The 12,592-nt window shown below is 41.7% G+C and overlaps 1 protein-coding gene and 1 long non-coding RNA gene across 3 annotated transcripts in view; one reads left to right on the top strand and one right to left on the bottom strand.

Annotated features, from left to right (window-relative positions):
- The window catches only part of KATNAL2 (katanin catalytic subunit A1 like 2), a 68,428-nt gene that overhangs the window by 53,791 nt on the left and 2,045 nt on the right, over positions 1–12,592 (top strand). The window lies entirely within an intron of this gene.
- Positions 232–12,498, bottom strand: LOC131490122 (uncharacterized). The gene is made up of 3 exons (XR_009250953.1): positions 9,119–12,498; positions 2,604–2,805; positions 232–2,088 (listed from the first exon to the last, which is right to left on the bottom strand). It is a non-coding gene; the product is annotated as an uncharacterized LOC131490122 (long non-coding RNA).

Genomic DNA, 12,592 nt, shown 5'->3' with positions numbered 1-12,592 from the left:
ACAGTGATTCTTCCATATCATCAAATACCCAGTTTATATTCAGATTTCCCATATTGACCCAAAATGTCTTTTTAGAATTGATTTGCTGAACTGGTATCCAAACAAGGTTTGCATTTTGTAATTGGTTGTTCTCATAAGTCTCCTTTAATCTAGAACAGACTCCCCCTCCCCCCCCCCTTTTTTCCCTTAGTTACCACTGCCTTGATTGCTGCCAGGGAGACTGTCCTGTAATACGTCTAAATTTTCTGAATTGTGCTCATCATATCCTTTAATGGGAAAAATAATATTTAGAGACTGAAACCTCACAATTAGGGGTGCTCCTTGCTAACTGGGTTATCATTGCTTCTTGGCCTTTTGACTGGGCAGAACTAGGGAAATACACAGGTTTGAAAAGGGGCAAATAATGAATCCATACCAGTATTGCTCATTCAAATGTGAGATTACAAGAGTTTTAGTGAAATTATTTGATTTTATAGCCATAGCTTTTCTCTAATTGGGAAAATCATAGTTCTTAACATTAATACAATTAATATTCACCTAATCCTAATATGTAGATAGATCTATTTTGTATTTGTGTGTGTAACAGAGTTTCTCTGTAATAATACCAATACTCTCAGGACAGCAACATTTTGATGAGGAAAATGGTACACACGTGGCCCAGGATGGAAGTGCTAATTTGGGATGTCTCAACGTCAGCACTATTGACATTTGGGGCCAGTTACTGACGTAACTGTTGGCTGAGGGCGCCGCCCTGTGCATTGTATGAGGCCCCCAGCACCCCTGGGGTTTCCTCACTAGATGCCGGTAGCATGACTCCCCATTGTAACAGCCCAAATTTGTCTTCAGACATTGCCAAATGTTCCCTGGGGGGCAAAACTATCCCCAGTTGAGACTCACTCAACAGAAGTAAGTGACAGGCATTATATAGAGACCAACTGTCACATGCCCCACAGGTGAACTCATAAGGTTTTTTGTTTGTTCTTTCTAACACCATAAAATAAGTGAATTTGGTTTACACACACAAAAGGTGGCATATCGTATAAATTGGTCTGTATCTTGATTTTCTTTTTCTTAACCAAATAGTCTGGACATAAAGTTCTTCCTTATTCCCTTTATAGCTGTGTACGTTCCATTCTGTACCTCTGATAATCTACCCCAATCACCTGACGATGGGCATTCGGGTTATTCCTATTCTTGCTATTATGAATAATGTTACAGTGAGTAATGGTGCACATATACCACTTTGTGTATTTGCCAGTATATCTTTGGGATAGGTTCCTGGAAATAGAATTGCTGGGTCAAAGGGTTAATGTGCATGAAATTATAGTAGAGATTGCCAAATTTCCCTCCATAGAGGTTGTACATTTTGTATTCCCACTAGTGTCCTGCTTTCATTACTTACCATTAGAGTGAGAACATTTCCAAAGTCATTAAATAATTCTTGAAAATTGGATTTTGTAATGGCTGTCCAAAATTCCCACATGTGAATATACCACAATTTAGTTAATCATTCCTTTCCTATTGAGCATATATGATGCTCCCAACTTTTTCTCTATTATAAATAACACTGAAATGAACTTCCTTGAATCAAAATCTTTGACCAAAATTTGGTTATTTCCTTAGGGCAGATTTCTGGAATTAGGATTACTGTGTAAAAGGATAAGGATGTTTTTTAAGTCCCTTGCTACATACTGCCCAGGTCCGTTTATGAGGAAATACTGCATTTTTATCAAGGCTTTGGGACAGACCTTTATCTTGGCTTTAGGGTCTTCCATGAGGGAATAAAATCGTCTGATTAAAGCACACTGTCCTTCTGGGGGAGATAACTAAATCATACCAAACTATATAAAAACCCAATCTTAAAATCCCAGAAGAAATTCTTCATGGTTGGTTAGTGGTAATGCTCATCTGTAGCATCTTTCAGGGAACTAGGCTACTGTTTACTACTCGCTAACTTATCATTTTCCCTAGAGGAGTACATTCTGTCCCAAAGGGTTCGTCATTTTCTCCCTTCTCTGCAGTGAGATGGCGTGCCCCATCTTTTATTCAGTGCTTCTTCTCCGAGGAGCACCTTCGCTCATCTACACTCTCATAGGACAAGAAGGAAGCAAGAAATAATAGTACATCTGTGTCACTAAGCCAATGAGTGAATAAGCAACGTGAATAAGCATTGAGAAGAATAACAAATGTTGCATTTGTAATATTATTATTAAAATAACAGCCACGTAAGAAATATTTAGTGAGCACAATTGGGGCTAATTTCACCCGCCTCAGTTGTTAGGTATTCACAAACTCAGACCGAAGAGTCCAGAGGGAAACAAAATACTGAACAGGGCCATTAAGGCAAATGCCATCTTTAGATGTCTAGTTAACTTGATGATAGTTTGTACAACTAAGGTGTGAAAATTTTATGTGTGAGGTATGATGAAATTCATCTCTTATTTACCATTGCAGAAGGGCTAGAAAATTCACTATCCCTCTTAAAAATCAAACAGTGGGTATGACCAAATTTTGGATTAAAAACAAACAAACCCAAATCCTAATATTCAGAGGAAAGCATAAGATCCAAGAGATTATTGCACTGGGGATGTGCAAGAACTTACCTATGTAAACTGATTTCTTCCTGTATGAACTGCCTCCTCTCTGGCGTGATATTTCTTTAAAGTGTGTGCATGTGATTGAAGAGCTCAGCATACAGAACCTCAGTTCCTTCCACAATATCTTCACGCATTTCATAGGCTCCAGGGGAAAGTCTCATGCCTTCACTATCATTACCCTCTGGATCAACATTTCTCTGAGACTGGTCTGCCACAGGTCAGCATTATCCACCCCCCCCCCCAAAAAAAAAGAATCTAGTGATCTAATAATTTCAAGAGATACTGAATTACAGACAGTTCAACTGGTTTCCCCCATGACAGGACTACTCAGTGTCTTTAAGATGTCATTGGGTGTTGTGACTCTCCAAAAGTAGCTATGAGAAAGCAGGACTTTCCACACATATATGATCCAAGAGTCCTTTCCTCAAGGGGCATCTTACAAGGCCAGTGTTCCATTTGAGAATGCTCTGGGAAACAGTGCTTTGCCTGAACTCACTCTGATCTGATGACTGCATCCTTCATTGTAACTGCATTCAGTCATGCTTGCAGGCTTTTTATCTTTCATTGTATTTTTGTGTCTACCAGTGGTCAAATTGTTTTGCTTGAAATTGCTTCTGTCCATACATAATATCACTATCCCATGCAATAATAGTAAGTCCATGATCCTCCACATGAGGTTGATGAGTGATTCCAACACAAGCAGGAAAGAAGTGTGTGGTGCAGGATTTGGTAGGTGCAATGGGGAAGGCATGGGACTGACTGAGCAGGAGATTGCTAGCAGTAACCTTGCCCTTGTCCCATTCACACCTTCCTTAGTTTGCTTGGTTCCATCAGACACAAATCTTTTTCAACCTGGCCTATTGGGCATTACTTTTTCTTCTTAATGGCACAGGCTGACACGTGAACTATATATATTTTTGAGTTTATTTTGAGAGAGAGCGAGTACGCACATGTGAGCTGGGGAGGAGCAGAGAGAGAAGGACAGAGAGAATCACAAGCAGGCTCCACGCTGTCAGCGCAGAGCCTGACGCGGGGCTCAATCTCATGAACTGTGAGATCATGACCTGAGCCAAAACCAAGAGTTGGACGTTTAACTGACTGAGTCACCCAGGCGCACCTGAAATATAGTTTTAAAACCAAATTTTATAAATTACTCAGTTGGTTAAGCCTCCGACTTCAGCTCAGGTCATGATCTCACGGCTCGTGAGTTTGAGCCCTGCGTCGGGCTCTGTGCTGACAGCTCAGAGCCTGGAGCCTGCTTCGGATTCTGTGTCTCCCTCTCTTTCTGCCCCTCCCCTGCTTGCACTCCGTCTCTGTCTCTTTTGCACTCCGTCTCTCCAAAATGAATGAACATTAAAAAAAAAATTTTTAAACCGAATTTTACAAATTATAAAATTAATATAACTGTTTTATAGGAAATTTAAGTGCTAGGGAAAAAGTACTCATAATTTTACCACTGTGACACAAGTATTATCATCTTTGTATATACCCATCTGGTGAAAATGGTTTGGTTATTTGTTATCATTTATTGCCTGTGTAGCTTTCTGTGGGAATTTTTTTTTTTTTTTTCCCAAAGGAGGAAAGGAGTTTTACTGTTTGGGCTATGCAGAAAAGTAATACAAATTTATAAAATATTTTATATGCCTCAGTATTGCTTCAGTGAATAGTCCCCTGTAACTGTACCTTGGAAAGATATCTTTCCAGAGTCTTGTGTGTGTACAGGATATACGCACATGCACAAAATTAAAAATGTGATCATCCTATGGATGCATATTATTTTGTTAGATGGCCTGTTTTTCTTCTTTCTTTCACTTCATAGATTGTGGACCACTTTGAAAATCTACCCAATCCCATACAGAATTCCACCATATGGGTGGGCCATAATTTATTTGATTTTTCTTTTCTCTTGAGGGTTTTAATATGGCATCAGCCTGTTGAGCCATGCTCTTCCTACCATGACTCAGCTCCCAGCTCAGCCCCACAGACACACTTAGGTGGGGGGGGGCAGTTTTTTCTTTGGTGTTTGGCTGGAGTAGGGCAGGTATTATCAAAAAGGTTTTCTGCCCTGACAGACCTCCTATTCACGGTCCCTTGGAAAAAGAAAATGGCCTTTTGTCTGTGCACGTTAGCAGTGTTGGGGCCCAGGCTTCTCCAGCACCCCATCGGGGATATACGAGAAGCAAAAAGAAAACCCAGAGAAGCCACTGCCACGTGATCCCTCAAGTCCTGAAGTGCCTAGCCTGTCCTCCCTCTTTCCACCGTTCAGTGTTTCCCAGTGTTTGTCTGCTGTATCATATCCAGAGATTTTTGGTTGTAAGAGGATGGGCTATTCCATCTTGGCCAGAAGTGAAAGTCTCTTCTCGTTGATTCCCTTTTATCTTTTCATACATCTCAAACACATCTATTTTATGCTCCAGATCAGTAGGGTCTAATTCTGTTGGATGGTGACCTTACATCGAACGAAGCGGACTCAATCTGTGGGTCTTTCATGTGCCCTTCCAGAGAAAATTTGTATTTGACTGTGTCAAGCTTTCGACCACTTGAAGCTAATTCCTCAGCTTTGGGTTTCTTTGATCACGCCAGCGAGGGTAGGTCTGTAGTTCTTAATTATATAGGCAGACTTCTTCCTACCTCATGTGCAGATTTCCTGTTCCTTCCTTAGTAGTGGGCATGTTTTTCTAACCCACCCTTTCATAGAGGATGTGCCCTCGTTGTTTTATGTGATGGGCCTTGATTCCACCTCCCATCTTGAATGGGGCCAAGGCCTTCTGTGTTATCCCACGTGTAAACTTTCAAATCTAAACCTTTTTGTAACTAAGAGGCAAATACCTCAAGTAAGCCACAGCTTCAACTTCAACTGCTCAGTGTTGATTTTCAGCTTCCTCTTCATTTTTGGTCCTCAAGAATTTGGCCTTGCTTCCTTATGGGCTCATTCATTGTGTATTCAGAAAGTGTTTCCTATAATTCATCATTTTTAAAAAAAAATTTTTAATGTTTATTTATTTTTGACAGAGAGAGAGAGAGAGAGAGAGAGAGAGAGAGACAGGGTACAAGCAGGGGAGGAACAGAGAGAGAGAGGAAGACACAGAATCCGAAGCAGGCTCCAGGCTCTGAGCTTTCAGCGCGGAGCCCGATGTGGGGCTTGAACTCAGGAACCGTGAGATCATGACCTGAGCTGAAGTCAGACACCCAACTGACTGAGCCACCCATGCGACTCTAATTCATCATTTTTTTTTTTTTAATTTTTTTTTTCAACGTTTTTTATTTATTTTTGGGACAGAGAGAGACAGAGCATGAACGGGGGAGGGGCAGAGAGAGAGGGAGACACAGAATTGGAAACAGGCTCCAGGCTCCGAGCCAACAGCCCAGAGCCTGACGCGGGGCTCGAACTCACGGACCGCGAGATCGTGACCTGGCTGAAGTCGGACGCTTAACCGACTGCGCCACCCAGGCGCCCCTAATTCATCATTTTTAATGGGGCTTTATAACAAGAGATTTCTGGATATCTAGAGTTTTTCATTTTGTTGGAAACAGAATCTTCCCATTCTGCCCCCCCTCAATTATTGATAATATATTTGTTGGCAAGAGTAATGGGAATATATCTTCTTCATTGGTATTGTGGTAATTAGGAATACTTTTCATTCTTTATTATAAAGAAATGATGCTCTTAACCCAAATGTCAGTAGCGCATAAACTGAAACAATTGCTCTAGACTCTACCACTGGATCTTCTTGTGTCAGGCTTGTGAGCTCAGTCCTGAGAATGAGCAGCGGAGTCTCTGGAGATAAGAGGCCCCACATGGAGACTACATCTTTCAGTTCATCTTCAAAAGCATTGCCCAGCCAAGTGAGTTGGATGAATCATCCCCCAAAATCATTGTTTCCCTTATTTTCTTTTTTTTTTTTTTTTTTTCAACGTTTTTTATTTATTTTTGGGACAGAGAGAGACAGAGCATGAACGGGGGAGGGGCAGAGAGAGAGAGGGAGACACAGAATCGGAAACCGGCTCCAGGCTCCGAGCCATCAGCCCAGAGCCTGACGCGGGGCTCGAACTCACGGACCGCGAGATCGTGACCTGGCTGAAGTCGGACGCTTAACCGACTGCGCCACCCAGGCGCCCCCCCCTTATTTTCACTGGAGATGAAAATAGAAAATTTTATTCCCATTGCTCCAGTTGATGTTGATTTTCTCTATTAATTAGAACAAATGACTATGCAATGCTAATTTTCAACAAAGCATATAGACCTTCATAAATAAATGCTGGGCTTTAAGGAAGCAGATCATTTTAGATGAAGCCAGTAGCCCTGCACCAAGAGTTCATGCATTCATCCAAATAGTATTTATTGAGCATGTATTTTGTGTATTCTGCATGATGGATGGATGGGGAATTGAAGAAATATGGTCCATGATCGTTGGACTCTGGAAGTTGGCTATCTGATGGGACAATGAATGAGATATAAACACAAATAATGAGACGGGGATAGAGCCAGTACTATGTGAATGGTACAAACAATAAGTAAAATAGAATTTTATAGGGAAGAGGCAATTTCTGATAACAGAAAATTAACATTTATTCATTTTTGAGAGAGAGAGACAGAGTGTGAGTGGGGGAGGGGCAGAGAGAGAGGGAGACACAGAATCCGAAGCGGGCTCCAGGCTCGGAGCTGTCAGCACAGAGGCCGATGCGGGGCTCGAACTCGCAAACCATGAGATCATGACCTGAACTGAAGTCGGACGCTTAACCAACTGAGCCACCCAGGCACCCCTGATAACAGAAATTTAAAAGAAAAGCAAAAGCCTTTATGGAATAGAGCACACTTGAACTGGGCTTGTAAAAATGACTTGGCTCTTGGTAGGCAAAGTGGAAGAAAATAGCTTGAGTAGCAGCTCAGGTAGGATGGCAAAAGGTGGATTCAGAGAACAGCAAACAGCCCAGTTTGGCCCCAGTGGGAAATGCAGATACAAGTCAGCTTATGTGGGGTTCTGGGAGGGAGGCAAAGTAACCTTTAATGCTTTATGCACTGGCTCCCCATTCTCCACTACAGAATACTGCATCCTTACCCTGCCCTTCGGGCCGCCATGATCACTCCACGTCGGTCATGGACGGTCTGCAAAGACTGCTTACAGAACTGAAGGTTCCTTTCCTCCTACCATGCTGAGATAGTTTGAACTTCGTATGTTTTAACTATTGAACGAGCGAAAAAGAACTAGGCTGTTTCCAAATTCTGTAAAATTTGGAATGATCTCTGTCCCAGGAACCACACGGTTTACCAGGGGAGGAAAAAAAGCAAAGAGCCGGGGAAAGGCCCTGAAGGTTTGGCACAGAAGCTGGGGTGCTCAGGTGCAAGGCCTTGGAGCCCAGGTAACTGTCTAGGAGGCCGGTGAGCAGAAGTCCAGCAGCCAGGGTCTGAGGCCTGTGAGGCTTTGCTGTGTCTCGCATCACTCTTGCAGTTTGCTTTGGCCTTCTGAGGTGATGAAAGTACCAGATAATCCAAGTAAAGGAGACATGAGAACAGAATAACTAGTCAAAAGTCAAAATGTAAGAGCTGAAGGGAGTGTTTTCTGCTTGCCACACGTTAAATTTCTTCATATAAATATATTGGCAGAAAGAATAATTCCTGGGTACATTCCATTTGTCCTTTGTTTCCTCCCTTGTATGATTATATTATTATTGATGTCATTAAAAGTGCATTCATCAGACCTGGCTGTCAGAGAGTTGCACTTATTTTGTGCCCACAAGTAGTTTTGAGGTAAATCTCTTGCTTTAGGGCATTAGCTGATCAATACAGACATCTATAGTGAGGTATTGTTTTCCCGCCTCCTGCGTGACTCCATTTTCCTAAGGCATTCTGGGGCTCTGGTCTTCCTTTCAATCAGAAGTCACTCTAGATGGGATGGGGAGACCCAGGAGAAGGTACCCGTACAAAAGAACCTTCCTTCTGCAGTCCCTGCCTTTGCAGAAGGGGCAGCTGGTCCAAGTAAAGGCCTTGAGAGAAATACGGCAACTGCTTATCACCCCCAGCCCTGTGATTTCCTTCAGTGTAGTCTCTGTTCCTTGTTGGGTTTTAGTCTGATCTCAAGTCCCAGGTTTATCTTTGAAGTTTACAGGACCAACATCCTTGAAGTCCACGGCCAGAAGCTCCCTTGTATTGCCTTTAGTTACTTATAAGTAGGGAGTCTGTCTTACTAATTTCTGTGTATCGGAGACCTAGCAGCGACAATACACTTACTTGTCAAATGGTCAGTGTTGCTGAACTGAATTCCTAAAATGTGAATGTCGTGGTTTCTCCCCTATTAAATTATCCCTCCCTCCCCTTCTTTCCTTTCCCATGCACTTCACCTGCTCCTCCAATTCGGCCACCACACTCTGCTGTCTGAATCCACTGTGGATTCGTTCAAACATGCCAGCTCTCCTATCAATTTCATCTTCTTGGAGACATGTCTGCCAGAACCTTCTTGCCAACACCACACTGCCCTGATGATCCTCTGTACCCAGTAGATCAGGAGACCCTGGGACCTCACCTCATCATCCTGGAGACTTCCTTCTGTTTCTTGAATCCCACGTAGCCCTTTGGTTTGGTTTACCCTCTCCCTTTGGTCTTCCAGCACTTTCCTGATAAAGGGTGCAATGGAAGGTAAGTAGGCTTTTAAACACTTTTAGTGTTGAAAACATCTTTATTCTATCCTCTAACTTAATTGATCAAGATATAAACTCCTACACTGGAAAGTATTTTTCCTCAGAAGTTTGAAGGCATTGCTCTATTTTTTTTAGAAACACTTTTTAATTTTTTTCCAAATTTTTATTTAAATTCTAGTTAGTTACTCTATTTTCCTTTAGTATCTCACATTGCTGATGAGAAGTCTTATTACTGATCCTGTATATGGAACCTGTTTTTTTCTCCCTGGAAACTTTTATGCTCCTCTCTCTGTTCCCAAGGTTCTGAAATCTCACCGTGACATGAGCTGGCAGTCGACTTGCTGTTACTATACTGGCATCAGACAAGTCCCTTAGGTACAGACTCTGGAGTCTCACTGTTTGGGTCCAAATCCACTGCTACCATTCACTAGCTTTCTGACCTCAAGCAAGCTACTCAATCTCTGTGCCTCAGTCTCCTCATCTTAAAATGGATATAAAAATAGTACCTACCGGGCGCCTGGGTGGCTCAGTCGGTTAAGTGTCCGATTTCAGCTCTAGGTCATGATCTTGCGGTTTGTGGGTTGGAGCCCCGAGTCAAAGCCCTCTGATGGCTCAGAGCCTGGAGCCTGCTTTGCATTCTGTGTCTTCTCCTCTCTCTGCCCCTCCCCTGATCACACTTTGTCTCTTTGTCTCTCTCTCTCTCAAAAATAAATAAACGTTAAAAAATTAAAAAAAAAAATAGTACCTACCTCATAGGGTTGTGTGAGAGTCTAAAGAGTTAGTATCTGTACAATGCTGAACCCAGTGCCCACCGCTTAGTAAGTACGACTGAAGCAACAGCCTATATTAATATCTCAAATGCAAAAAACCAATTTCCTAGAGTTTTCAAAGTTTCCTTGACCCTGTGCCTTAAATAGAAATGTTGGCCTTGAGAGGGGGAATGGCTGGGGGGTGGGGGGGGGGGGGAGAGGGGCTAAGTTTCTGACGTAAAATGAATTTCAACAGAGTGAGGCTGATAAAGAACAAAGCAAATACAAAAAAGAAATACGTAATTGTTACTGCTGGTAAAGCACTCTCGGACTATAGATTCTCAGCTCAGGACTGGAGGAATAACAGGTAGAGGCAAGACAGAATCTTTAAAGAAATCTGGTCACTCCCCAAGTTAGGATTCACATATGCTCCCTGAAAGGGTATTTTCATTTTTCAATTTAAAAGGGCAGAGATTCACGATGAAGGTAAGAAGAACGCGAAGATGCACTGGAAATTCTGTGTTTTTATGAATGAGAAATATCTGGTGATGATGCTTTCACTGTTACTCTCTATTAATGGATAAACCAGAACAACGTGCAGGCATTTCCTAATTTTTATACCTAGGAAATCAAATAGATGTTTCCCTCAATTCTAGGAACCTGAAATGTTAACATATAAAGAGTTCACAAATTCACACTCAAAATGATGTGTTAATAGGAATGGTAATTCAAGGTAACCAAAGAGCCCCAATTAATGAGGGAAAGCTCAATTTTACATAATAGTGCCAAATAATACATTTTGAATGAAAAAAATTTTTAATCACTGTTTTGCACCACTCTCGTGAAATAACCAATTCAAAGATCATTAGCAGATGCTAAGGCCACTAGTTGAAAGGGGATAGGGAAAACGGTATTCACCTGGTGCCAAAGTATTGTACGTAGAATTCTTACTACTTGTGAAGAGATGTTTACAATGGAGCTGTCTATGGTCACGAGGTGATCCCAGTAATTAAACACCACACCACGACAAACATGTGGATCCCAAAGTAATGAATATGAACACATAACAACTGTGAAATACACTAGCCCAAAATCATTACCCTGATTCTAATTAAGCTTTTAGACCTAAATTCCATCTTAGAAGACAAGGAACAGACAACCAGTTACACGCTATGATGAGGAAAATATCAGCAGAGTCCAGAATGTGGGATATTCTACAACTAGCCTCACTGTGGTCAAGGCAAGGTCCAAAACAAGGGCAAGAAGACTGGATTAGATTAGAGGAGATTTAAGGGAGCTAACCAAATAATGCATAATTCTTGACTGGATTTTGGTTGGAAAAGCTCTAGAAGATATTTTGGGGATCACTGGAGAGATCTGAATATGGAATGAGCACTAGACATATTATGTGATGTGTTAATTCTGTTGGGTGTCATAATGATATTATAGCTATGTAAAAAAAAAATGTCCTTATTGGGGAAAATGCATGCGAAAGCATTTAGAGGTGGGGATCATGATGTAATCTACTTTGAAATAACTTGGCTGGATAGATATGAAGCAGATATGGCAAAATGTTAAATGTTGTTGAATCAAGATGGAAGGTATATGGATACCCATGTTTTATTCCACTTTTCTATTTGTTTGGAAATTTTATATTAAGAAGTTTAGGGTGGGGCACCTGCATGACTGTTGGTTGGGCATCTGACTTTTGATTTTGGCTCAGGCCGTGATCTCATGGTTCATGAGATCAAGCCCCACGTTGGGCCCTGTGCTAATAGTGCAGAGACTGCTTGGGATTCTCTCTTTCTCCAAATAAATAAATAAACTTAAAAAAAAAAGTCAAAACAAAAAGAAATTTAGGGAAATGGCCTGCAAACACAAAATTGCATAAACCTGGCCTGACAGTGTTTTGGGAGGAGCAGGCGTGAAGGACTCAAAGGGCCACATTTGCGTTGAGCACCCTGGAAGGACGCTCTTTGAGTTCAGCAGAGCAATGAAGTGAGACAGTCGTTCGCTCCAGAATGTAGGAGAGTTTGGGAAGAATTAATGTACTTCCCAGAGTGCCCAAGTTATTGTCAGGAGTAACTCACTGGCAGAATCAGACTGAATAATTCATGGCACAACTACAATGGGAATTTTCAAGTTCAGTTGTTAGCTGGATTTTTTCCCCCACCTAAAATTATCTCCTTTACATGAGGTATTTCAGGGATGTATTTTCTTTTTTTTTAACCAATTCTTTCGCCCAAACGACATGAATAATTGTCCGATCCATTCAGGTATAGATGTAGAATAACAGTTAAAATGCAGAATTGCTTCCTACAATGCTACATTGCTCTTACAATATAGTTGTCACTTAAGAAGTGAGTTGAGGGGCGCCTGGGTGGCTCAGTCGGTTAAGCGTCCAAGTCTTGATTTCAGCTCAGGTCATGATCCCAGAGTCATGGGACTGAGGCCCTCGTAGGGTTTCATGCTGAGTGTGGGGCCTGTTTGGGATTCTCTCTCTCTCTCTCTCTCTCTCTCTCTCTCTCTCTCTCTCTCCCTCTGCCCCTCTCCCCTAGTCACGTGCACTCTCTAAAATTTAAATAAATAAATAAATAAATAAAAAATAAA

Source organism: Neofelis nebulosa, chromosome 11 (assembly GCF_028018385.1).
Source record: "Neofelis nebulosa isolate mNeoNeb1 chromosome 11, mNeoNeb1.pri, whole genome shotgun sequence".
In the NCBI taxonomy this organism is placed as follows: Eukaryota; Metazoa; Chordata; class Mammalia; order Carnivora; family Felidae; genus Neofelis; species Neofelis nebulosa.
The sequence above is the reverse complement of the archived record's forward strand: the minus strand, read 5'-3'. Positions and strand labels throughout refer to the sequence as shown.